This window comes from Adiantum capillus-veneris, chromosome 27 (assembly GCF_014529385.1).
Source record: "Adiantum capillus-veneris isolate H3 chromosome 27, ASM1452938v2, whole genome shotgun sequence".
In the NCBI taxonomy this organism is placed as follows: Eukaryota; Viridiplantae; Streptophyta; class Polypodiopsida; order Polypodiales; family Pteridaceae; genus Adiantum; species Adiantum capillus-veneris.
The window spans coordinates 126347047-126373928 of NC_140957.1; the positions used below are offsets into that span (position 1 = coordinate 126347047).

Genomic DNA, 26882 nt, shown 5'->3' on the forward strand with positions numbered 1-26882 from the left:
CAGGTGATATTTCATCCCACAAAGTCTGCATCAAACTGGTGGTACGTCATAGAGGTAGCCCCTCGTAGTGCACGGACGTATGAAGGCTACCATGTGACAATCACAGCAGCATCAATGGAGGAGATCAGAGAAGATGCCCAGAAGCCGTGGAGGTGGTGCCAGACGAACATCAAGCTGCTACTCTCTATGGGGTGCATGCAGAGGATCTACAAAATGAAACAGAGGACATCTGTTTAAACGGAGAGCTCTATATAGATATAGGAAGTTATGCTGAGCTATGCGAGGATGAGAGAGAGATATATTAAAGCCATAAATATTGTATTTGAACAAGTGTGCTCCGTTTTAAATTCAGAGTTATGCACTTGCCTCTTTCATCACTCAAGTTGAATAGAAGAAGAACGCTTTCTGTTGCTGCTAGCCTTTGAACATTCCAAAGCTACAGGCACTGGAATGTTCTTGTACGATTCTCCGGCTCTTTAAGTATTTGCGTCATTGTATTTAATGGTCTTTGCGTCCACTCCAGGTACGTATGCTCTAGGTATGTTCTCATTAGCAGAGAGGACGAGCACCTCCTCCTCCTCTCTCTCTCTCTCTCTCTCTCTCTCTCTCTATCTATCTATCTACTTGTCCATGTTTTCTACTCCATTCATCCAATATTAAGTTTAAATTTTCTTGTGTTTAATGCAGGTATGGATGATGATGAGTTTCTTTATTCTTTGTCACCCCAGCAGAGACAGTGGTACGTGGAGCGTCATCGCTTAGGCGCACCATCGCGCGTTCCTACTCCATCCGCATCTCCCTCTATTTTTGAGTCCTCAGCGCACTCCGAAGCTTCGGTGTTGACGAGACGATTTTCACACTCGTCTAGGCATCGGCGCTCTAGTGGTGGTGGCGGTTGTTGTGGGGGTGGCGCCACCGATGCTTTGACACCACCTCGTGTTCGACGAGGCTCTTTACCCTCCCCTTCTTTGCCCGTCCCGACACCAGCCACGGCATCGCCATCGACACCAGGTTTTGCGCGACTGAGTGACGTTCCCCACAGCTACACACCACTAGCTACACCTCCAGGAGTCACTCCAGTGGACACTCCTCGCTTCGGGGCTCAAACTCCAGTGGAGACACCTGGCGTCCGTACCCTCGTTGACACGCCACTAGAGACCCTTGTCGAGAAACCTAGGTTCATGCGTCAGTGGCGAGAGGGCTTTCCTTACTCCATCGACTTCAGCGGCGGCATCATCTTGGATGATGACGGCAAGAAGGTGATTTCGCGCATGCGCGGTCTTTGCTCTCAGGTGTTTAGACACTACATTCTAAATACCTGGAGTGAAGTACCGAATGAATTAAAAGACAGAGTCATTAGCATGCTTCATGACGAGTTTCCCGTTCCAACACGGGATGACCGCTTCAATGAAGATGTGATGAAGGTTCGAATGCGCGAATACTTCAAGCATAAGCGTTTCGAAGTGCAAAAAGAAATCAAGCATGGATGGAACAGACCAGATTGGCTGGCCAAAGAAGATTGAAAGCATGCAAAGAAAGAAGCGCGCGAGAATCCCGACAAGTGGAAGCAACAAAAGGAGGCAGCCAGAGCGCGAGTAGAGGCAGGGAGCTCGCACCACTTGGGGAGCGGCGGGTGGGCATCATTTGAGGTCGATTTTGTAAGTGTTTTTGCATCTATGTTCGATAGTTTAGGGTTTATGGGATTTGAAATTCTAACATAATGGATTCTTTGTATGTTTTGACAGTGGTCGTTTATAGGACGTGATCTCACTTCGTACGAGCGTGAATATGCAGGCAGGAAGGGCTTAAACGCCCTTATAGACATCTTGACTTCTCACGGCGGCATGGTTAGTATTAGGGTTTATTCTTTTCTATTTATTGTATTGTTTTATAAACATCGCTCGCTATATGTTTATACTTACAAAAAGCTATCTTATTGTTTTTTTTTGTAGAATCCGACAGATACGCCGCTTGGACGCAATGAGACGTCTGATTAGACGACGTCAGTTTAGCCATAGCTAGATACCATTAGTTTCTTTTTTTCCTAGCTTATGTATTTTTGAAAACCATGTATATTTTTTAAATAATGACAATGGTTTGTAACTATTACATTTGCAATGATTAACAATCAAGTGATTTTGCTGCTGTGTACAATTGTCATTTATTTACTTCCATCAATTCACGCTTGCCATTTTTGTATCTTTATTTTGCAAACAATATGTAACATTTAATGGCCTAAAAACTTATGTGTAGCGGAAATTAGCATGAACATAGTGGGCATTTCATTAGAATAGATTCCTAATGAGAATTACAAGAGTGCTTGGGTGGAGAGAGCAACAAAAAGCATAACACCTAGTTAGATAGCATCAACAATACTTTGAAAAGAGAGAGAAATTAAGCTATTGACAACAGTTGAGGACCGGATTTGCATGGAGCCGGTCCCCCCTCCAAAAGGCTTTGTATTATGGTTTCTCCCATCAAGAGAGACATTGTAGAATACAATTCTTTGTGTTCCTTCAAGACTAGCTAGTGCAATGAAGATGAAAGCTTCATGCACTAAGCAAAACACTTAGCAAACACAACTTGAATTATCCCCGTTCTCAGACCCAAGACCTCACACACCTTCGAAGATGGTGAGAGCTAGCAGGGTATGAGAGTAGATTGAGAGGAAGAAGGAGTATCTTACGAGAAAGATGTACATCTCCTCACATAATCACTCATATTAGCATAGCTTAGCTTATTAATTATCTTGGTAGAGGAGATGATCATCCATTGAAGCTTGGCTCTTGGTTGGATTTGCATCCACATGCTAAGAGAGTGTTGATGTAGGCTTCTATCTCACAAGCTTGGAGTAGGTGATGAGTTCTCCATTAAAGCTTAAGAAGAGATAGTCTTCTCTTTCTTCACACATGAGATTGTGTGAGTGTGTGTGGGATAATGCCTTGCAAAAATCAACCCCCTCTCTCTCTTGGGCGATCCCCCTTGCTATTTTCTCTTGCAGGCTCCCTATTGGACAATGCCAAGCTCAGCTAATGGCTATTAAGCAACATAAGTGATAGCCTTCTGACATGTGTCCCCCTTTCCCCTTTTTTGAGAGCTTAATCAATTAAACTTAATTTATTTAAATGAATTAAATCCCCATTGGACCTTTCCCCATTCTGACCAATAGGAATTAAGTAGCCCATTGGGCTGCTCAATTCATATTGGACCCCTTCTCCGGCTGTCCAATAATAATCCAGGAGACTTAATTTTCATTGGTTCTTTTTATTAAGTGTTTTAAAATTAATTAGGCTAAATTTACTCTAGCCTCATTCTCATTGGTCCACTTCAAGGGTCATCCAATAGAAATTGGGCATACCTTGTGGGCATCTGGCCTAGGGAGCTGACATGTGTCCCTCATTCCCTTTGTGTAAAGGGGGCTTGTGTGTGTGTGTGTGGCTTTCTCTCTCATCCCCTACCTTTAGGGCTCGCCCCCTCATGTGTAGGGATGTGTGTTGACTTTGGAGAGCACACAAAGCATCCAATTCCCCCTAAGCTTTATCCCTTTCGACACAACCTTTGAATTTTGGAACGTTAGCATTTTGGAAGTCTTAATGGGCTGAACCTTAGGGTCTTTTTAACCCATTGTTGCACATGGCTCTTTTACAGATGGCCCCCCCTTTGGATCCCTATTTTCCCTCCTTTGGATCCCTACTGTGGCCGGTCTGCTAGCTTAACCAATATTCTAGCTTTTTCTCCCCTGGCACTTCCCCACATCAAATGATTAGTTTAATATGAGAAAATCATTTAGGAGAATTAGATATTGATTATTATGACATTACCTCTCTCTTGAAATCATAGTCATCCTCGACTATGGTGGAGAGAAGATAAAGCATATTCATGAGTCCTTTTCTTAGCTGGTAGAGGATCCCTATGTTACCCTACGACATCATTCCACAATGGATGACTAGTCCATTTGGCGCTTGAGAGCCGGAGGCTGCCACAAGCATGTCTACACATTAGTCGTATCAGTCTTCCATAGTAGAGTGACAAGCTCTACTTGGTGTTTGGGAGACGTCGTCTCCGCAAACTTGATCTAAGCATGCATACTACTTCATTTTTGTGCACAATAAAGAAAAAGAGAGTCTTATAAGACAAAAACTTTGTTCATTTTTAACATTTTTAACATTTGCTTACTCTTGGGAAGCATTGCAAGCATTGACAAGGTTTAGGTTATCCTTTAATTGTATTCCTTGCATCCATCTAGCATCTTCAAAAGGAAAATTCTTAAACTTAATAAGATATCATCGGATAGTCTTACCGCCTCTTAGTACCTTGTCTTCATGTGGGAGAATGGACTCGGGCTGCAGCACCTCCTCTTGGTCCTCGATCTCCGGTGGGTCTTCAATAGTTGGTTCTTGAGGTGGCTCTCCTTTGTAAGGCTTCAATAGGCTCACATGGAAAGCATTGTGTATGAGCCAATGATTGGGCAACTTGAGTTGATAGGCCATCTCATTGATTGGCCTAAGAATCTGGAAGGGACCATAGTACCTTTTTGCTAGTTTAGCATAGTACTTTTGGTGGCCCGTAGGATTCTTGCCCGTCGTGTACCTTAATCGAGCCTTGGGAAACTTTAACAAGACCCAATCGTTATCTTTAAAGACTTGGGCTCTTCTCTGCTTGTCAGCAGAAGCCTTTTGCCTTTGCTGTGAGATAGAGATAGCATCCTTAATCTTTTGAAAAGATTCTTGTAGGTTTGGGCTATACTCATCTGCAGCGAAGATGTTCCCATGTACCTTAAGTAGCAAGGGACTTTTTGATCTCCTCTCAATTACCTCGAAAGGTGCTTTTCCCGTGGAAGTATGCACAGTGTTATTGTAAGCATACTCCACTAAGGGTAAGTATTTCTCCCATTGGGATCTTTGATCTACTTCCGTTACATAGGCTTTTAGTAGATCGAGAATGGTTAGGTTAGCTATTTCACTTTGGCCATCCATTTGGGGATGATAGGCCGAAGAGAAGTTTAGCCTTGTCCCTACATTGTCAAAGAGACCCTTCCAGAATTTACTGGTCATTCTAGGATCTCTATCTGACACTATGGACATTGGCAAGCCATGGTACTTGAAAATTTGTGAAATGAAGAGGGTTGCCATTTGATGGGCTTTGATAGTCTTTTTGACAGGTACAAAATGAGCTTGTTTACTGAACCTGTCTACTATCGTCCATATTCCCGTATTACCATGGATAGACTTAGGCAATCCAAAGATAAAATCCATGGATATGCTCTCCCATGGTGAATTAGGGATTGGCAAGGGTTGAAGCAATCCAAGTTGCTTCCCTCTATCAAATTTTGTCTTTTGGCATACCACACATTTAGAAACATACTCTTGTATGTTCATTTTCATGGTAGGCCAATAGAAATATGTTTCAATTCCCTTTAAGGTAGACTGAATCCCTCTATGCCCCGCATAAGGTGGAGCATGACATTCATACATTACGTTCTCACGTAGTGAGTTAGTAACGCATAGTCTATTGCCATGGAGAAGATAACCATCTTGTAAAGTAAACGGTTCTTCTTTCTTCCCCAATGCAAGGGCTGAAATCACATCTCTAAAATCGGGATCAATAGCGTACTCATCTATCATTAAAGATAGATCATTGTGAGTTGATATGGAAACCGAATTCACTCTCGGCCGTCTTGAGAGTGCATCAGCTACTTGATTATGCTTTCCAGCAATGTGAGCAATATGAAAATGAAATTGCGAAAGAAAATTTGCCCACCTCATTTGTTTGTCGGAGAGCTTGGTCTGCGTCATAAAGTACTTAAGACTTTGGTGATCCGTTCGCAGGATGAAAGGAGTCCCCAATAAATAGTGCTTCCATGAGTCTAAGGCATGTAGAACTGCAAGGAGTTCCTTTTCGTACATGCCTAGAGCTTGCTCAATAGGATCTAGCCTTCGACTCTCATAGCCTATGGCATGCCCTTCTTGGAGCAAAACAGCTCCAAGGCAATCACCACAAGCATCACATTGGACCTCAAATGCTTTTGAGAGATCCGGTAGTGTAAGCACAGCTTGAGAGATAAGCTTTTCGAAAGCATTGTTCTCCTTAGCAGACCATGTATACCTAAGGCTTTTCTTTGTTAGGTCATGTAATGGTCCCGCAATTTGTGAGAACTTTTCTATGAAGCGTCTATAGTATGCACACATACCTATAAAGATTCTTAGTTCATGAAGATTCCTTGGTTTAGGCCATCCTTTTATTGCCTCTAACTTAGATGGATCCATTTGGATGCCATCTTGAGAGATAATATGACCTAAATAATGAATCTCTTGCAAGAAAAATTCACTTTTCTTTCGATTAACATAAAGTTTATTCTCTCTTAAAACTTGAAATATTACTTGGAGATGTTGCTTGTGTTCCTCCAATGAATTAGAGTAGATGATAATATCATCAAAGAACACTCCAGTGAAGGTTCGATGAGGCCTGAACAGCTTCTCCATCAAGCGGTTGAATGTGGCTGGTGCATTGGTCAAGCCAAAAGGCATGACAATGTATTCGTAAAGACCAAATGTGGTGCGAAATGCGGTCTTTACAATGTCTTGATCAACTATCTTATTTGATGATAGCCACTTTTTAGGTCAATCCTAATGAAGTAGGTCGATCCTTGTAGCTTATCAAATAGGTCTTCTACCCGTGGAACGGGAAACCTATTCTTGATAGTGATCCTATTTAGTGCTCTATAGTCAACACACATACGATATGTGCCGTCTCTCTTTTGTACTAATAGCACATGTGAGCAAAATGGAGATGAGCTAGGCCTAACCATGCCCTTCTCAACTAACTCATGCACTTGCCGCATAATCTCCTCTTGTTGAGCTTGAGAATGTTGAGATGTCGAGCTCTACACCTTGAGCTGGCATCCTCTACGGGTCTTGGCCGCTTACGGCATTTACTCACTGGCACGTTAGGTGACCGACACGGAGGATCTCTGCTTGCGATTCTACAGCCGGACTACACATATAGTGCCAGCCTAGTACGCTTCTAGCGAGTTCACACTTAGTGACCGCATGTACATATGTGCTACTTTTCAGCTTTAGCACTTAGTCATTTTGTACTCTCTTTTCTGTGAAGAAGAAGAAGCTTTCCATCTCTGTGTGCTTTGTGCTTGTCTTGTGTAGCTCTCTTGCATCCTCATTCTTTACATGGTATCAGAGCCTGGTGTAGGCAAGAGAGGCTAAGAGAGCAAGAGCATCACAATACCAATGTAGCATTAAATGGCCTAAAAACTTATGTGTAGCGTAAATTAGCATGAACATAGTGGGCATTTCATTAGAATAGATTCCTAATGAGAATTACAAGAGTGCTTGGGTGGAGAGAGCAACAAAAAGCATAACACATAGTTAGATAGCATCAACAATACTTTGAAAAGAGAGAGAAATTAAGCTATTGACAACAATTGAGGACCGGATTTGTATGGAGCCGGTCCCCCCTCCAAAAGGCTTTGTATTATGGTTTCTCCCATCAAGAGAGACATTGTACAATACAATTCTTTGTGTTCCTTCAAGACTAGCTAGTGCAATGAAGATGAAAGCTTCATGCACTAAGAAAAACACTTAGCAAACACAACTTGAATTATCCCCGTTCTCAGACCCAAGACCTCACACACCTTCGAAGATGGTGAGAGCTAGCAGGGTATGAGAGTAGATTGAGAGGAAGAAGGAGTATCTTACGAGAAAGATGTACATCTCCTCACATAATCACTCATATTAGCATAGATTAGATTAGTAATTAGATTGGTAGAGGAGATGAGCATGCATTGAAGCTTGGCTCTTGGTTGGATTTGAATCCACATGCCAAGAGAGTGTTGATGTAGGCTTCTATCTCACAAGCTTGGAGTAGGTGATGAGTTCTCCATTAAAGCTTGAGAAGAGATAGTCTTCTCTTTCTTCACACATGATATTGTGTGAGTGTGTGTGGGATAACTCCTTGCAAAAATCAACCCCCTCTCTCTCTTGGCCGAGCCCCCTTGCTAGTTGCTCTTGCAGGCTCCCTATTGGACAATGCCAAGCTCAGCCAATGGCTATTAAGCAGCATAAGTGATAGCCTTCTGACATGTGTCCCCCTTTCCCCTTTTGTAAGAGCTTAATCAATTAAAATTAATTGATTTAAATGAATTAAATCCCCATTGGACCTTTCCCCATTCTGACCAATAGGAATTAAGTAGCCCATTGGGCTACTCAATTCCTATTGGACCCCTTCTCAGGCTGTCCAATAATCCTCCAGGAGACTTAATTTTCATTGGTTCTTTTTATTAAGTGTTTTAAAATTAATTAGGCTAAATTTACTCTAGCCTCATTCTCATTGGTCCACTTCAAGGGTCATCCAATAGAAATTGGGCATACCTTGTGGGCATCTGGCCTAGGGAGCTGACATGTGTCCCTCATTCCCTTTGTGTAAAGGGGGCTTGTGTGTGTGTGTGTGGCTTTCTCTCTCATCCCTTACCTTTAGGGCTTGCCCCCTCATGTGTAGGGATGTGTGTTGACTTTGGAGAGCACACAAAGCATCCAATTCCCCCTAAGCTTTAACCCTTTGGACACAACCTTTGAATTTTGGAACCTTAGCATTTTGGAAGTCTTAATGGGCTGAACCTTAGGGTCTTTTTAGCCCATTGTTGCACATGGCTCGTTTACAGATGGCCCCCCCTTTGGATCCCTATTTTCCCTCCTTTGGATCCCTATTGTGGCCGGTCTGCTCGCTTAACCAATATTCTAGCTTTTTCTCCCCTGGCACTTCCCCACATTAAATGATCAGTTTCATATGATAAAATCATTTAGGAGAATTAGATATTTATTATTATGAAACAATACGTACTATGGATGATGGAGTTAATGAGTATATTGTCTGGCTGACTATTTTGGGTCTATATTTAACTTTGTACTTTTTTTCAAAGGTAAATAGACCAATGAAACATTCAATATGGTTGATGGGTGGCAGGGCATTCAATGCCCTGCCACCAAAAATTTTTAATCTCGGGCGTCGCTATAGGCATTGCTAAATTGTGCATTGCAGCGTCGCTATCTATGGCTCTGCAACGTCGCTATAGACGTTGCAATATAGCGACACATATAGCGACGCTGATAGAGACTGCGATAGCGATGGCTATAGCGACGTTCTCGTATCGCCGCTAATAGCGACGCTTTTACCGACGCCGGGGGTTTAAAAAACCCAATGTATTACCGTCGCTATAAGCGTCACAAGAGCACACAACCTCTTGTAGTGTGATCTGAGTTGCATCTTGTGAATCCATGATCCAACATCCATCGATCGAACTTCAAGTACCATTGTCTTGATGCTTGCTTTAAACAATACAAGATTTTCTTTATTCCGCAAACCATTTTCTCCTTACATTTTACTTCATACCCCTTTGGTTGAAGCATGTAAATTTCCTCCTCTAAGTCACCATGAGAGAATGCCGTATTTACATCCATTTGCTCAAGATTTAAATCATGAACAACCACTAGACTTAAGACAAGCCTAATTGAGTTCATTTTTACAACAAGAGAAAATATTTCATTGAATTCAATACCTTTCTTTTGAGAAAACCCTTTTACCACAAGCTTGTACGCCCATTTGTTCTGAAGTGCCCGCAACTTACCTTTAGGCAACTCAACCAACTTCCATGTTTGGTTGCGATGTAATGAGTCCATCTCCACTTGCATGCTCTTTATCCATTTTTCTTTGGATTTGTGTTGCATAGCTTCCTTGCATGATTCTGGCTCTCTAGAATCTGAGATCAAGAGATGGTTGAAGAAAGGAAATAAACCTTTCTAGAGGTCTACTTGCTCTTGTAGATCTTTGAGGAATAGGTTAAGGCTCTTCATTTGGTTGACGTTGTTGTACATTGTCACCATTTGCACTCCTTGAGTCTTCACCATCCTCAAGCTCCATGTACTCATCACCTATTTCTTTTGTTTGTTTTCTTTCCAAGTAATCTTTGTACATATTTTGTTCGTTAAAAATTAGATCCCTACTCCTAAATATTTTACCATCTTTAGGATTCTATAGACGATACTTAAAGTCACCTCCATACCGATGAGGAAATACTATTTGGACTTTGCATGTAGGTTTGACCTTAGGCTTCTATCTATGTGCATGAAAGCCTCGCACGCAAATACTTTGAGAAATGAATAGTTCACCGGTTTACCTGTCCATGCCTCCTCTAGAACTCCCCCATCCAATGTCGTTGAGGGTGACCACACAGACGTACTTATTGATTCCGCCCAAAGCTCAAGCTGTAGGCTTGCACATAGCTGCATGCTTCGTACTCGCTCCATGATTGTTTTGTTTATCCTTTTCAAAATCCCATTTTGTTGAGGTGTCCTTGGGGTTGTCTTTTGTCTCCAAATGCCATTGCTAGCACAAAAGCTTTCAAAAGCTTGGCTACAATATTCACCTCCATTGTCGGATCTGAGGAATTTAATTTTAGAACCTATTTCATTCTCCACAAAGGCTTTCCACCTTTGAAATATGAAAAACACATCGAATTTATTCTGCATTACATAAACCATGTTTTGCTAGTCGTATCATCTCTGAATGTTACATAATAGTACAATGAGCCATATTCAAGTGATGGTGTACTTGCAAGAACCCAAACATCAGAATAAACCAACTCAAGGCTTTTATTTTTTCTTTCCTTTCTTGATTTTTGAAATTTTACCCTCTTTTGTTTTTCATAAACACAATCTTCATAGAACTCTAAGTACACTTCTTTCAAACCTGGTAGAAGCTTCTTTGTTTGAAAACCACATTGGCGTTTGGTATTGGCTTGTTGTCTTGAGACTTTGACTACTACTTCTTCTTGGAAAAGTTTTAAACGTATGTTTCTTATCTTTATTTATAAGTTGTTCAGATAGTAATAAATCTGTAGCAATTGTTAATACTAGTTAGTCAAAACCACAAAGCCTATATCACTGGATGCTTATTACTGCTTGACTTGTATGTACTCGTTTTCAATATAATGAGAAACATTAGTTTTTGGTTATGTATTGATGAAAAAGGAGAAGAGTTTGTGCAAAGGTATGCAGTAGAATCATGGTACAATTCTAGCAAACATTTGTTATTCATGTCGTTGTAGTGATATTCAAGGCTTGTGTGAGGATAGTGTGTCCACAATCGAGGTACCCACTAGAATCATGGTACAATTCTAACAAACAATTGTTATTCATGTTGTTGTAGTGATATTCAAGGCTTGTGTGAGGGGTGTCTCCACAATCTACTACCTTGTTGTTAGAAGAAGTAATACTGGCGGAGAGGTACCCACTAGAATCATGGTACAATTCTAACAAACAATCGTTATTCATGTTGTTGTAGTGCTATTCAAGGCTTGTGAGGATAGTGTGTTCATGATCTAGTGCCTTGTTGTTAGAAGAAGTAATACTGGTGGAGAGGTACCCACTAGAATCATGGTCCAATCCTAACAAGCAATTTTTATTCATGTTGTTGTAGTGATATTCAAGGCTCGTGTGAAGATAGAGCGTGCACAATCTATTGCCATATCGTGTCGGTAATGTGGAGATGTAGTTGTACATAGGGTGTGTGTGTGTGTGTTTCAAAGTTCTTGTACTCTCTTTAAAAAAAATTTGTGGAGATGGAAGTTATTGAATGTAATTTTTATTGTCTACTCTGTTATCAACATTGAACATGAAAAACTTGGCAAAAAGAGAGAGAGAGACACACACACACACACACACACACACACACACACACAGAGAGGATTGTAAAACAGAAATCAAGAATCCTTTGAGTGGTTATAGGCGTCGAATGATCTCGCTTATGCATAGTACTCATCACTAGACCTTGGCTAGATGATGGGAGTTACAAGATGTACAATGACATTCGAACAAAACTTGGGCTAAATGGACTCGAGGGTGCGTAGTGGTAACACTACGAGAGATGTGAACATGGTGAAAACAAATTTTTGAACAGTATATACGTGGAGACTGTGTAGCAATTAGTGGATGAGGGGCCCTTGGCGGATCATTTCGTCGATTAGGAGAGCAGCGAAGCCAATCATAGCAAGGCGACCATTCCACCGTTCAGCCCTAGCATTGAAAGGGCCCCATCGGCGAGCATCGGTGGACTCTCCGTTCACAAATGGGATGATGGAAGCGAGCGTGAAGAGTTGCACCACCGCACCGAACCAAAGCACCCCGGACGTGGCAGGGGTGAAGAGTTGCTCCACCACGGTGAGGCCGGTATCTTCTCTGCGACGAGCGCCCACACAAAGCCCACCATGGCCTGCATCAAACCCGTGTGGAATTAGTGTGAATGAGAGGATTTGAACTTCTATATAAAATAATATACGACTTGCGCGAACTCACCATCCTGCCGTTGATGGTTTCAGGTGCGGCACCATCCACGGCGAAGAGGCTGCCCAAGGAGCGGTCGCCCGTCTCAGGGCGGCGCTCCAGCTCCGGGCGAGGCCAGAATGCGGTGGAGGCAAGGCGAGTTCCCAGGATGGACTGCTTCTCAGAGCTGGTCTCCGCCTGGTGGCGCTCCACGTCGCCACGGCTGAGCGGCTGCTCGGTGCTGCGGTCAATGGCCTCCTGCAAGCCGCTCAAGCTTGGCGTGGCCTCCGCAACAGGGTTGTTGCCACGCCCCCCCCCGACTCCTTGCTGCTGCATCGGATGCTCATCATCCTGGCGCCGGATCGAGAGGAGCTGCTGGCGCTGGCCGCACCACGCTGGAGCTGGCCGCCGCAGGAGACCGAGCAACTACTCATGATCATGCAGCTCGACGATGCCATCGCTCTGGTCGTTCTTGGGGGGGGGGGGGGGCGGGGCGAGAGAGAGAGAGAGAGAGAGAGAGCGAGCTGGGCGTACAAGCTCGCCGAGTGGCTGTTGTGAAGTTTGCTATGGACTCTCTATCGAATGTCGTACAGCGGTCGGGGCTCGCCTGCCTTTTAAAGAGATTGACACATATACAAGTGGTGGACGCTGGACGCAAATACGCTCCAACGCCTCAGCGCTCACAAGTGGGCCGCTCCACAGCCTGCCACACCCATTTACAGCCTACGTGGCCAGGGATCAAACGCCAATTGACTACACTTTTTATGCTAAAACAAAATGGTTGTGTATTTCCAAAAGCAGAAAGGCTGTAGCTACAAAATGGGGATAAAAAAATAGAAAGAAATTATGTTGGACAAGTATATAGCACAACTTGTTGCACAAGATACATAGAAAGAAGGCAGCATGGACCAATTTTCACCCACATCAAGAGTCACCACATTGCATTAGCTGCACATCAAGGATGGCCACTCTTGACATAAAAATAGCTTTTCTCAATGTAGATATGCAAGAACATATATGCATCAAATAACATGATCTTCGATCAAATGTAAAGTATGAAAGCTAAAATAAGAATTGCATAGCCCCTAGGACTCCAATAGTGTAGTGAACCTCCATCTCCATTGTGTGCTCACGATTTTGCACAGTTTTTAGGACTCCTATTTTGTAGTCAAATTTCAATTTTGGGCGTGCTCTGTTTTGGAGTTCGATTGTGTTTGCACGCAAAGGTTTGGGTTTCTTCAAATCTCCCATTCTGGCGTAGTGGGAAGCTCAATTGATGCTATAGTTTTTACAACTATTGCAAATTAGCATGACGCATTGCATTGGGTGTCTATACACATATTGTGGTCATAGGTCATGACAAGTACATGTTCTTTTTGGATACGACAGGTACATGTTCTTTTTGGTATGTTGTAGGTTTTATACAAAAGTTTGATTTTTGCAGTCATGCCTAATAATGATGGAATCAAGTGGTATTGCCACTAAGAAACTAGACAAGAAAGACTTCAAATCTTGGAAGTTTAGAATGACTCTTGATGGATATAGGTTATTAGGAGTGCATTGAAGGTGAACATCGGACAATAATGCAAAGTGCACTGGCATCCCAATTGAAGCTAATGGAAAAGTAAGGGAAACCACCCTTGAGGATCCATTTGAACCTACTAGATTTAGCCAATCCATTCGATGTGCTCTCTGGCATACAATTTGTAGTTTTGCAACGTAGCAAATAAATGCAAAAGCTAGGCATCAACCGTTGGAAAGATATTAAAAGAACTCTTAGATACAACAAAGGAACGAGAAACCTTGGTCTATTTTGATCTTTCACCGCCAACTAGAGTTACAAGCTTACAAAAAGAGATTGGGGTATCAATCCTGATAGTGGCCAAAAAATAAGTGTTTAGCGCTTTGTACTTGGCAACGTATGTATATTATGGCTTAGTAAAAAGCAACCATGTTGAGATATCGATCTCAACACACGCTATGCCTGGATGACTTCTTAACTACCTTTATCACCAGCACGAGGTAGCAAACATGAGGATTTACCACTTCTATGACAGTTGGACTTCATCGACATGGTCTACCTATCGAGAGATTGAGTTTGCAGGCAAAGGTTTCGGTTTTCGCAAATCTCCCATTCTAGTGTAGTAGGAAGCTCAATTGGTGCCACAGGTTTTACAGCTATTGTAAATTAGTATGAAGCATTGCATTGGGTGTATATACACATATTTGGTCACATCTCATGAGAAGTACATGTTCTTTTTGGTATGCTGTAGGTTTTATGCAAAAGTTGTATTTCTCTCAACCATGTCTAATAATGATGGAATCAAATGGTATTGCCATTGAGAAGCCAGACAAGAACAACTTCCATGCTTGGAAGTTTAGAATGACCAATTCCATGATGGGTAAAGGTTATCAGGATTGAATTCAAGGTGAACATGAAGATGCATCAATGTTGCTTTAGAAGAATCCTACTCCTCAACATGTGAAGGCATTCAAGTATTGGAGCAAGGGAGCATGAAGGTATGTATTAGTTGTTTGTGATGTGGATAATGGTGTGGTCAAAATATCCAAATTTGGCTTTTAGCGCTCTCTATAGGCTTAGAACATTTTTGACCACTTTGCAGGATTCTTCTCCAAAAACATGCCCCCCAAAATTACCCTACTTTTGAGCACCTTGGCTACAAAGTTTGATTGGATCTCACCCTTTGAGAACATCCTCTGTTTCTCAAATTGATTTTTGTCACTATGGAGTATTTTTACATCAAAAATTACCTTCCTTAAGTATCCTAGACTAAGTTGTATTGTACGTTGTACGTTGTACGTATAATACGCTTTAAACAGACGTATTATACGACACATATTTTTATTCGGCCGTACTATACGGTGCCACATCATCAAAACCACCGTATCATATAATTTTCTATAATTTCAAACAAAATATTAATTAGATCAAAATAAAGCTCTTTATATACCGTGAAAATGGACTGCTTTGCTCATTCTATTGATCTCCCTTCCCTCATCTCACGTATAGGTGAGCTTTACAACATCAAGAAAAATATAAAAACGTCACTTTAAATTTAGTTATATATATTTTAGTAAAAATTTAGAGCCTCGGATAATTTTTTTTTAAAAGGCTTTGGAGTTTTGAGTTATCTGCTCTGTGTGAAGTATATCTTACACTAGGAGGTAAGTTAAGTAAGATAGTTAATGATTACTTGCCTTGTGTAGAGAAAACTCACAGTTGGAGGTGATTTAAGGTAGTTAAAGTTAGCAATTATTTGGTTTGTGTTGAACTATGTAGACAAATTAGGTAGATTAAATAATAATCTCTCTCTTTGTGTAGAGGTATTCTCACACCTAAAAGCGATTTAGAGAAGTAGTGAATTTTGATTGCTTGCCATGTGTAGAGTTACACTCACACTTGGAGGTAATTTAGATAGATTTTTTAAAGATATCTTACTTTGTGTAGAGTTTACTCACACTTGGAAGTTATTGAGATAGATTAAGTGCTTTATTTATCATGATTCAGGTGTAAAGTGAAAGCTCGCACTTGAGAATTTTTTTTTTTGGTATTTATAATTTAAAGAGGTTGAAAACGTTGACGAATAAAGTAATGTAAATGGTATTAGAGTTCGATTTTAGATGTGTATTTAGTAATTAGTTATGTTTGAGTTTGCAGATCTGAAGAAGATGGTGAAAGGATACGAGTAGAACTATGTAGATGAATTGGTCAGTGGGAAGACTACATCAAAGTTGAGGTGTAAGACCTACGGCCATAATTTTAGTGGAAATGCTCACAGGATAAAAGAACACGTGTTCAAAATTCCTGGAAATGTGACAGCTTGCAAAAACCCCCCAAGAGGTATTGAAGAAAAATTTCCCGAGTGGGCGCTAAGGGAAAAGAGAGTACATCTTGAGGGTAGAAAAAAGGGAGGTCCTAAAATGATGGCTCCATCTATGGCTAGGGACATCGAGATGACACTCGAGAATGATCAAAATCCTCACTCGACCCCTACTTCACGTCAAGGAGGGTGTCATTCATCCTTTGCTGGGAATTGTAGCTCTAATCCTACCGAAAGTTGTGCTAACATAAGCGTCTTTCATTATTGTTGTTATTATGGTGCATGAAATGTTTAGATCTTTGATTATTGGAGGTTATTATTGTCCATGAAATGTTTTTGTTTAGAATTATATACAATCATATATGTCAAATTTTTATCTATTTTGGATTTACCTTATATTTCCTTCATGTATTTTCAGGCTTCAATCATGGTAGAGACAAAGTTAACGCGTCAAGATCGCAAAATCATTAGTGATGCTCTGATTTTGTCTCTCTATGGAGCTTCAGACGATCATTTGCGATGAGCATTTGATCCATTGCAGGCAAAGTTTGATGATTTTGTGATTGAACTTGTGGAACAGTGTTGGCTGAAGCTGTGCAGTCCATTTCCCAGTTTCATTTGACCTAGCTCTGTGCACTAATGGAGTGATGCATAACACAGTAAAGCAATCGTTAGGCTAGGTCACTAGAAGTTTTGAATGTATGGTTCATCCAAAAATCAAAACCAAACCTGAAATCAAAGAGTGAATGCAGCTTGTAGCACAACTACATTCAGAATTGAAGAGCAAAGATAATATCGAAGGCTCTTCAAAAAATCCTAGGACAGAAGAGAATGTACCTCCTCCATCAGGTTCTCAGTCCTTAGCTATACACCTGGATGATACGATGTGTCCTCGTGTCCTACACTTACTTGGGGAGCATTCCATCTCTCACTTGCAAGCACCCCAATTAGGTGAGGGACGTTTTGCAAATGTGAAACAAGTATTAGTGGCTCATCCTCTCTTCAAAGATCCTGTCTATGCGGCAAAGATATACAAAGACCAAATAGGAAGCAAGCCGACATTACAGATCGTGCTAGAGGAGGCAATTGCTACAACTGTTCAGCATTGTGGCATGATATTGCCCCGTGCTCTTGTTCGGTATAGCAAAAGACCTATGTTGATCTTCAAGCTTTGGAATGGAGGTCATCTTGAGTAGTGGATTCACACATGTCATCATGATGGAAGCAAGCTTGTAATCAAAGAGTTTAAATACACGTCTGGAATTATACAATAGTTCACAGCACAACATTTTTCCAATCTGCAATGCTCTTCTGCAAACGATTAAATTCGTACATAGTCATGAATTCATTCACAATGATCTACACACTAGAAATATTCTACTCAATTTTGGCGAGCGAGGAGTGTATGCTGGCATTGTGTACTAGGGACAAAGTACACCATCAAACACTTTGGCAACATTTCCCAAGCTGCCAAATCTCACCCCTCAATGTAGATCTCAATTTGAGCAAAATTATCCATGGACTACCCCTGAAAATATTAGCACCAATCCTCCTCCATTCACCAAGTCGTCTAATATATATAGTCTCTCATATATTCTTAGATGCTTGCTTGCATGTATTCTAGATCCCACTGAGGTTCTCAAGCACGAACTTTTGCGAATTGTAAACAAACATCTTGCTAGTGAAAAATCCCCCAAACCCTTAGATTGTAATGGAATTTGCCTTAATATGTGAGAGTAGCGGAATTTAATGAGAGTACTTTCAAGAAATGATTTTGTGAGCATAGCGGGTTGACATAATTGAAGATAGCAACATAATCATAGCAATTAGTTAACTTGGCATAGACAATAATTTTGCAAGAGAGAGAGTTTAGAGAACATGACAACAGTTGAGGACCGGATTTATGTGGAGCCGGTCCCCCCTCCAATAGGCATTTGTATTATGATTTCTCCCATAAAGAGAGACTTGTACAATACAGTCTTTGTGTTCCTTGTGACCTAGGTGATGCCATGAAGATGGAAGGCTTCATGCATCACAAACATAACATAAACTTGAAGAAAGCTTTAACTATCCCAAGCTTCAGTCCCAAGACCTCAAACACCTTCGAAGGTGGAGAGAGCTAGCAGGGAATGAGGGTAGGGAAGAGGAAGAAGAAACATTTCGTAGGATAAAGAATTAGTTCCTCACTTATCATACTCTTGTTGCTAGCATACATAATAGCATAGTAATGAAGAAGAAGGAGATGGCAAGCTTAAGCATTGAAGCATGGCTCTTGGTTGGATTTGCACTCCATAGCCAAGAGTGTTGGTGTAGGCTCTCAACCTCTACTTGCTTGGAGAAGGAGAGGGAGCTCTTGCACTTTGCATAGTACACAATGAGAGTTCTTGTGAGTGTGTGTGGGTGAGTATACCCCCTAAGCACCCCCCTAGATTGCTTGGGTCGACCCCCCCTTGTAGCTCATGCTTGAAGCTCATTGGACCCCTCCAGGCCTAGCCAATCACAAGCAGGAGCCATTACAAGCAACATGGGTAGCCTTGGGACAAGTGTCCCCCTTTCTCCTTTGAGAGAGAGGACTTGATAAATGCAAAATCAATTAGATAATTCAAGTAATTTATCATTGGACCCCTTTTAAGCCTAGCCAATAGGCTTCAAGAAACACATGAAGGTAACATGGGTAGGGACCTGACATGTGTCCTTGCTACCTCTTCAAGCTGGGCTTCCCTTGTGAGTGTGAGTGTGTGTTCTCTCTCTCTAATACCTAGGAAAAGGTCTTGCCCCCCCTCTTGTAGGGATGCTTTTGACTTTAGGAGCTCAAGCACCTTAGTCATCAAGCATGACAAAGCACTTGAAGTAGGGGGTGTTCCCACAAGCATCTCAGGCAAGCTTCTCAAGGCACCTCAAGCACCTTAATCATGCACCAAGTCAAGCACCTCAAGCATGGAGCCATTCAAGCACCTCAAGCATCTTAATCAAGCACCTCAAGCATGACAAGCACCTCAAGTAGGACAAGCACCTCATGCACGACAAGCACCTTGAGCTTGGGCCGGGTTTCCACCTCAAGCTCAGCCCTAGCTTACCTAAGGTCAAAGGACTTTTACACACATTATTGGAGGTCTTCAATGAAGCTAACCCTAAGGTCTTATGCTCCATTGGTTAGCCTTGCTCTCGATAGACCATCTCCCATTTGGGCCCCTTTACTATTGGCCCCGTGTTGAGATAGATCTATAAGCACATATCTATATCTTAACACTTGTTCCCGTTTATTCTCCCACATTAAGTGATCAATTTAATATGAGAAAATCATTTGGGTTGGTTAGATATTAGATTTTATGACATTACCTCTCTCTTGAAATCATAGTCGTCCTCGACTATGAGGTAGAAGAGATAAAGCCTTAGTTATTAGTCAATCGTACTTAGCGGGTAGAGGATCCCTTTTTTACCCTACGACATCTTTCCAAGATGGATGACTAATCCATTTGGTGCTTGGGAGACATAGCTGACGCAAGCATGTCTGCTCTTTAGTCCATTTCATTCTCCCAAAGTAGAGTGACAAATTCTACTTGGTGTTTGAGAGACGTCGTCATCACAAACATGATTCTAAGCATGCATACTAGTTAAATTTGTGCACAATTAAAAAGAGGACTAGTCATATAAGACAAAAACATGAGTCATTTAAAAGAAATTTTTACATTTTCTTACTCTAATGTAGCATTGTAAGCATTGACAAGGTTCATACTATCCTTAAGTTGTACTCCTTGCATCCATCTAGCATCTTCAAAAGGATAATTTTTGAACTTAATAAGATACCGTCGGATTATCTTACCATGTCGTAGTACCTTGTCTTCATATCGAAGGACAGCTTCGGGTTGTAGCACCTCTTCTTGGTCTTCAACTTCGGGAGGGTCTTCAATAATTGGTTCAGTTGGTGGCTCTCCTTTGTAGGGCTTAAGTAGGCTTACATGAAAGGCATTGTGTATAAGCCAATGGTTGGGCAACTTGAGTTGATAAGCCGTCTCATTAATGGGCTTCAAGATTTGGAAAGGACCATAGTATCTTTTTGCTAGTTTAGCATAATACTTTTGATGGCCCGTAGGATTTTTGCCCGTCGTTTGCCTTAATCGAGCCTTAGGAAACTTGAGTAAGACCCAATCATTTTCATTGAACATTAAGGCTCTTCTGTGCTTATCAGCAGCAGCTTTTTGCCTTTGTTGAGAGATGGCTATAGCCTCCCTAATCTTTTGAAAATATTCTTGTAGGTCACGGCTATACTCATCGGTGACAAAGATCTTCCCATGTACTTTGAGTAGCAAGGGACTTTTAGGTCTTCCCTCTATGATCTCGAAAGGTGCTTTCCCCGTAGAAGTATGTACAGTATTATTGTAGGCATACTCTACTAGAGGTAAATACTTTTCCCATTGTGAGAGTTGATCTACTTCGGTAACATAAGTCTTGAGTAGATCGAGTATCGTAAGATTGGCTATCTCACTTTGGCCATCCGTTTGTGGGTGATAGGCCGAAGAGAAATTCAATCTTGTTCCTAGATTTTCCAGAACTTTCCAGAAATTACTGGTCATTCTAGGATCTCTATCTGACACGATGGATGTGGGTAATCCATGGTGTTTGAAAATCTGAGATATGAAGAGAGTTGCCATTTGATGTGCCTTAATAGTCTTTTTGACAGGAATAAAATGTGCTTGCTTGCTAAACCTGTCGACTATTGTCCATATTCCTGTATTCCCATGGATAGACTTGGGTAATCCAAAGATGAAATCCATGGATATACTCTCCCATGGTGAATTTGGAATAGGCAATGGCTGGAGTAATCCAGGTTGCTTCCCTCTATCATACTTGGTCTTTTGGCATACTACACATTTTGAAACATACTCTTGTATGTCCACTTTCATGGTAGGCCAATAGAAATACGTCTCTACTCCTCGGACAGTAGGTTGAATACCTCTATGCCCTGCATATGGAGGAGCATGGGATTCATACATAACCTTCTCACGAAGAGAATGGGTAACACATAGTCTATTGCCATGGAGAAGATAACCATCCTGGAAGATAGCCTCTTTCTTCCCCAAAGCAAGGGCTGACATTATGTCTCTAAAGTCAGGGTCAGTAGCATACTCATCTATCATAGAGGATAGATCATTGTGAGTAGCTATAGACACCGCATTAACTTTTGGTCGTCGTGAAAGTGCATCGGCAACTTGATTGTGCTTACCAGCTATGTGAGCAATATGGAAATTAAATTGCGAAAGAAAATTTTCCCACCTCATTTGTTTGTCGGAAAGTTTGGTTTGCGTCATGAAATACTTGAGACTTTGGTGGTCGGTTCGTAGGATAAATGGAGTCCCCAATAGGTAGTGCTTCCATGTATCTAGGGCATGTAGAACAGCTAAAAGCTCTTTCTCATAAATGCCCAAGACTTGTTCATCACTATTGAGCCTTCGGCTCTCATATGCTATGGCATGCCCTTCTTGAAGCAAAACCGCTCCAAGGCAATCACCACACACATCACATTGGACCTCAAATGGCTTTGAGAGATCCGGAAGCACGAGGACTGGTTGGGAAGTAAGCTTCTCTTTGAGTTTTTCAAAAGCATTTTGCTCCTTAGCAGTCCATACAAACTTAACGTTCTTCTTTGTTAAGTCGTGAAGTGGTCCTGCTACTTGAGAGAATTTTGCTATGAAGCGTCTATAGTATGCACACATACCAATAAAGCTTCTTAGCTCATGTAGATTCCTTGGGTTAGGCCATGATTTTATTACCTCTAACTTTGATGGATCCATACGAATACCATCGTGAGAGATAATATGACCTAGATATTGAATCTCTTGAAGGAAGAATTCACTTTTCTTTTGGTTGAGAAAAAGTTTGTTTTCCCTCAAGGCTTGAAAAATCACTTGGAGATGTTGCTTATGTTCCTCCAAAGATTTGGAGTAGATGATGATATCATCAAAGAACACTCCAGTGAATTTACGACATGGTCTAAAATTTTTCTCCATGAGACGATTGAAAGTAGCTGGTGCATTAGTCAAGCCAAAAGGCATGACTAGATATTCATAAAGACCAAATGTTGTGCGAAACGCGGTCTTTAGGATATCTTCATCCACTATCCTTATTTGATGATATCCACTCTTAAGGTCAATCCTACTGAAGTAGGTAGAGCCTTGTAGCTTATCAAACAAATCTTCTACCCGAGGCACGGGAAATCTGTTTTTGATAGTGATATGGTTTAGTGCTCGATAGTCCACACACATACGGTATGTACCATCTTTCTTTTGCACTAAAAGGACTGGAGAACAAAAGGGAGAGGAACTAGGCCTCACCATCCCTTTGTCTACCAATTCCTGTACTTGCCTCATAATCTCCTCTTGTTGAGCTTGTGAGACTCGATAAGGAGGTTTGTTAGGCGGTGAGCTTCTTGGAAGGAGCTCAATACGATGGTCATCATCCCCTCGTTTTGGAGGTAGGTCCATAAGGATATCATCGATGAACACATCTTGGAATCCTTTTAGAAAAGTAGACAAGTCTAACTCTTCTTGATTCCTATCATTTTCATTTGATGAAACATTATTAGCTTTTAGAGACTCTTTGACATAAATCATGTACGCAGAAACTGAGCTCTTCATTGATTTATCAAAAGAAAGAGGATTTACAAGTGGAATAGTGCGACCACGCTCACTAGCATCTATATACATGTTCTTTCCCCTGTAGGTGAAGTAAATTCTCCTTTCAGGGAACTTCATGTTGGCAGCCATGCGATCAAACCATGGTGCCCCTACGATAACATCCTGATGTTGGAGAGGAGAGATGAAGAAATCTTCTTTGTCAACATAGCTTTGGACATGAAGACTCAACATCCCAATCAAGGGAGTAACGGAGGCTTGTTGTCCCTTGAAAGCTAGATCAGCTGTTACTATATCTCCCATCTCAAAAGCTTGAATGCCCAACTTGGTGGCCAACTCTATTGATATGAAGTTAAGAGTAGAGCTAGGGTCAAACAAGATGAAGGCATCATGCTCTCTTACCTTTCCCCAAGCATAGGAGAGTGAAGATCCTTTGCAAAGAGAATCCTCTTTTGGAGCTTCGATGGTGGAAGCCTTAGGAGTCTCATTGCGAGTATTCTTCTTGGGGCAAGAACGATAGCCATGTCCTTGCTCCCCACGCTTGAAACATTTATGGTCCTTGCGAAAAGCTTCAATCTCTTCAGGAGAGAGTTTGTTTTTACCTTTGTAAACTCCCTTCTCCTTGGACCGATTGTTGTTGTTGTTGTTGGAAGTGCCTTGGGAATTATTTTGAGCATTGGATTTCCCCTTTGCATCATTTTTATCTTTGTTTTCCATGGGCTTGACATTATGTCTAGCCCCTTGATGGAAATTGATGCGTGAACCAACCATGGTGTGGTGGATTACTTCGGTAATAGTACCAGGCCGTTGAGAGTTGATGTATTCGGCCATCTCTTCAGGTAATCCCACACAAAATTGCTGTCTTTGCTCGGCAAAGTCTATCTTTTGAAAGACAGTAGCTTTGAGATGTAAATCCCAAAACTTGTCTACATACTTGTTGATAGACTCATGAGAGAGAATCTTCAAGCCGCGCCATTTGGTAAGAACTTTATCTTTAGTATCACTTGGAAGAAATTGCTTCATGATGGAAACTCGTAGAGTTTTACATGTCTTTGGGGCTTCTCCATTGCCACGAAGGCTAGCCCACCATTGACGAGCTGATTTTTGGAAGTGCATAGCTACATGGCGTAGCTTGGAGGACTCTGTGAAGCCCTCGTTCCCAAAGGCCGCATCAAATTGCTGGATGAAGGCCAACATGTTAAGGCGGTTACACCGCTAGCGGAAGCTAAATAGCGAGAACTCAACCAACAACAGAATTTGTCAGACGAGGACGGAGCTTGACCCGCAGGCGCATGGAAACAACTAGGTGGGTGTCAAATCACCTACTCGACCTTCTAATGACAATCACTACTAAGGAAATCAAATCTAAGTTCTAAAATACGCAAGTGACTGAAATTCGTACTACGAACGAATGCTATACAAAACAAGATCTAGAATCATTGAATCGATCTCAAACTCAAGGGGAAGTCTATACACTAGGTAAGAACAACACCCTAAAGACTTGAACTGCAACATCAACCTATAACCACTCCGTGCGGTAAACGCGTATGAAGACAGGCCGAAAAATACAGGTGAGCGAAACTTGACCCCGATGGTACTAATGTGTAGCTCTACTCGTTGTGGTTCTATAGATATGATGCACGCTCAATTCCGACACACGAGTTGGAAGAAAACTCACACTGAAGCTCGTAGGAACTTACCACACATAGAAGCCGATAGCGCGCACTCTTGGTATCTGTGCGTAGCTCTCGCCGTTGCTAACACAATGGCGGTTTCGCTTCTCCAATGGCGGCTCCGTAGCTCGCGTAGCAAGTAGATAAGACTCTCTCTCTCTCTCACTCTCTCTCAGACACAGTCACGGCGCTCAAAAAACTCACTTTGATTAATAATCTGAATCCCCTTAGGTTACAAAAACTTTGGCTTATATAACTCAGCCTTGGAGGTGAGAACATCTCTAACTAATTACATCAGCAAGTGAAATTACTTCGGGATTACAAGCTGGAAACTCAATTGAGTCCCGTTACTTAATGAATGGCTCAAATCAAAATCAATGTCGAAAAGACATTTATTACAATCAATGGTTACAAAATGATGAGTGTGAGAAAAAATGTGGGTGTGATCCTCTGCTGGCTCAACACTCCCCCCCTCCGCGTTCATGTCGTCCTGACATGACTTTTATGCTTGGTCAATAAAGTCCTGTTGTCTTGAGCATCTGCAAATGTGATTCGTATCATAGGTTGCCGATGGTCAAGGTTGGGCCTACTATTTTGCTTTCCTGGGTGAAAAAGCCGGTGTAGAAAGCTTCTTCGAATGTTTGCATGTGGAAGCTAGGCAAAAACATAATCCTTTGGTATAGGAGGTGTAACACTTTTGGAGAAGGCTGCAATGAAAGATCGTACATCATATCAGTCACCGTGTCGGCCGTCGATAGTAGACTCGAGGTCGTGGCTTTATCTGGCGCGAACACTTCAATGCAAGCTAAGAGAGTCCTGCAGATTTTCTTGAGCATTTGACATGAAAGGTCAGGAGAGCTAGTAAAGAGCTTGATGGTGCCCGTTAGGGTTTTCACCATGTAGGCTTTACCTATTCTCTCTCCTTCCTTGGGTCACCGTGTCGGCCGTCGATAGTAGACTCGAGGTCGTGGCTTTATCTGGCGTGAACACTTCAATGCAAGCTGAGAGAGTCCTGCAGATTTTCTTGAGCATCTGACATGAAAGGTCAGGAGAGCCAGTAAAGAGCTTGATGGTGCCCGTTAGGGTTTTCACCATGTAGGCTTTACCTATTCTCTCTCCTGCCTTTGGTCCTGGCATCCTGGGATAATTAAGCCAATTTGGCTTCTTTTCTGCAATCCTGCCATGCTCTTTCCAGTTTCTGACTCTTGGCACCGGGCAGAAGGTTGCATCCTCCTGGATCTCCTTTGGTGCCTCCACCAAGTAGATGAGGTAGGCTGGGTATTTGTTCAGCAAACCTTTCCTCCATTTAGGTTGTGAATCTACTATCTTCTTTGATTGTTCCTCCTTTGTGATGTCGCCTTCGTAAAGAGCGACATACTGCTCCTCCTCTATTCTCTTTTTCGTCTTTAGCACTTCAAATTTCATCAAAGGGAAAGGCAGGCTGGGTTACATCCACTGTTCATGGAGCACTTTTGTGTCTAGTCCCTGAAGTCTAATGGAGATTAGGAGTCTCCTCTCCCATTCCATTTCCGCCTTGGCACTCTCCTCTGCTGACTTTTCTATTTGGTCATGGAGCCTTTGTTCTTCTTCTTCAGAGATTCTTGAAGTCGAGGCCACCTCTTGAGCTGGGTCTGGATCTTCAATTGTGGTTGCCTCTCCAGTTTCTGGTAGCTCTATGGCTGCTCCACCTGATTCTTCTTGTGGTGTCTCTGTTTCTCTTCTTTGTTGCTCTTGTAGATCTTGGAGCTGTTTGCGGAGGGCCTCATTCTCTGTCCGTAGTGTTTGATTTTCTAATGTGATCCTCTCCTCTGCGGCCAATGATCCCTTCGCAATGTGCAACCTTTGCACTTGCGCTAATCTTAGCTCTCTTTGTAATCTTCGGACCTGGTCTTGCAAAACTGGTACGATAGCTCCCTCTTGTTCGGTTCCTGCTCTGCTAGCTCTAGGGGTAGACCTGAGTCTAGTGATTGTTCTTTCTTGGAGCTCGACTCTTTCCCTTAGCTCAATGAGCTCATCCTTAGCCGCCTCCAACTCATCCTCTATCCGCTCCCTTGCTTCCTGTGCACTTGTTACTTCTCTTGAAGCCTCGGCTAGTTGGAGTATCGAGCCGTCTCTCTCGTTTTCCGTGTCATAGAGTGATGCTTTATGACTTTCAGATTCAGTCATAGCATTCTCTAATTTTCTTTGCAACTCCGCTTCCCTTTGTTTGGCTGTCTCAATCTCTACTTCCTTTGCCTTGGACCTTTCTTTTATCTTGCTGAGCAGTTCATGCACCATGTGCATGTCTTTTTCATCATCATCTGTCAACTCTAAATCTCTTTCTGCCACCACCTCCACTGGCTTTGGCTCTTCTAGTACTTTCGGTTCGTCCAGTTTCTCTTAACTTTCTTTTTTACTCTTTGTTTT

At 42.0% G+C, this 26882-nt stretch overlaps 1 pseudogene across 1 annotated transcript; it reads right to left on the reverse strand.

Moving 5' to 3' along the window:
- Positions 1 to 11798: 11798 nt before the first annotated feature.
- LOC147422725 (desiccation stress protein DSP-22, chloroplastic-like) lies at positions 11799 to 12787 on the reverse strand (annotated as a pseudogene). Its single transcript, XR_015186809.1, has 2 exons — positions 12363 to 12787; positions 11799 to 12279 (listed from the first exon to the last, which is right to left on the reverse strand). The product of XR_015186809.1 is annotated as a desiccation stress protein DSP-22, chloroplastic-like (transcript).
- Positions 12788 to 26882: the final 14095 nt, after the last annotated feature.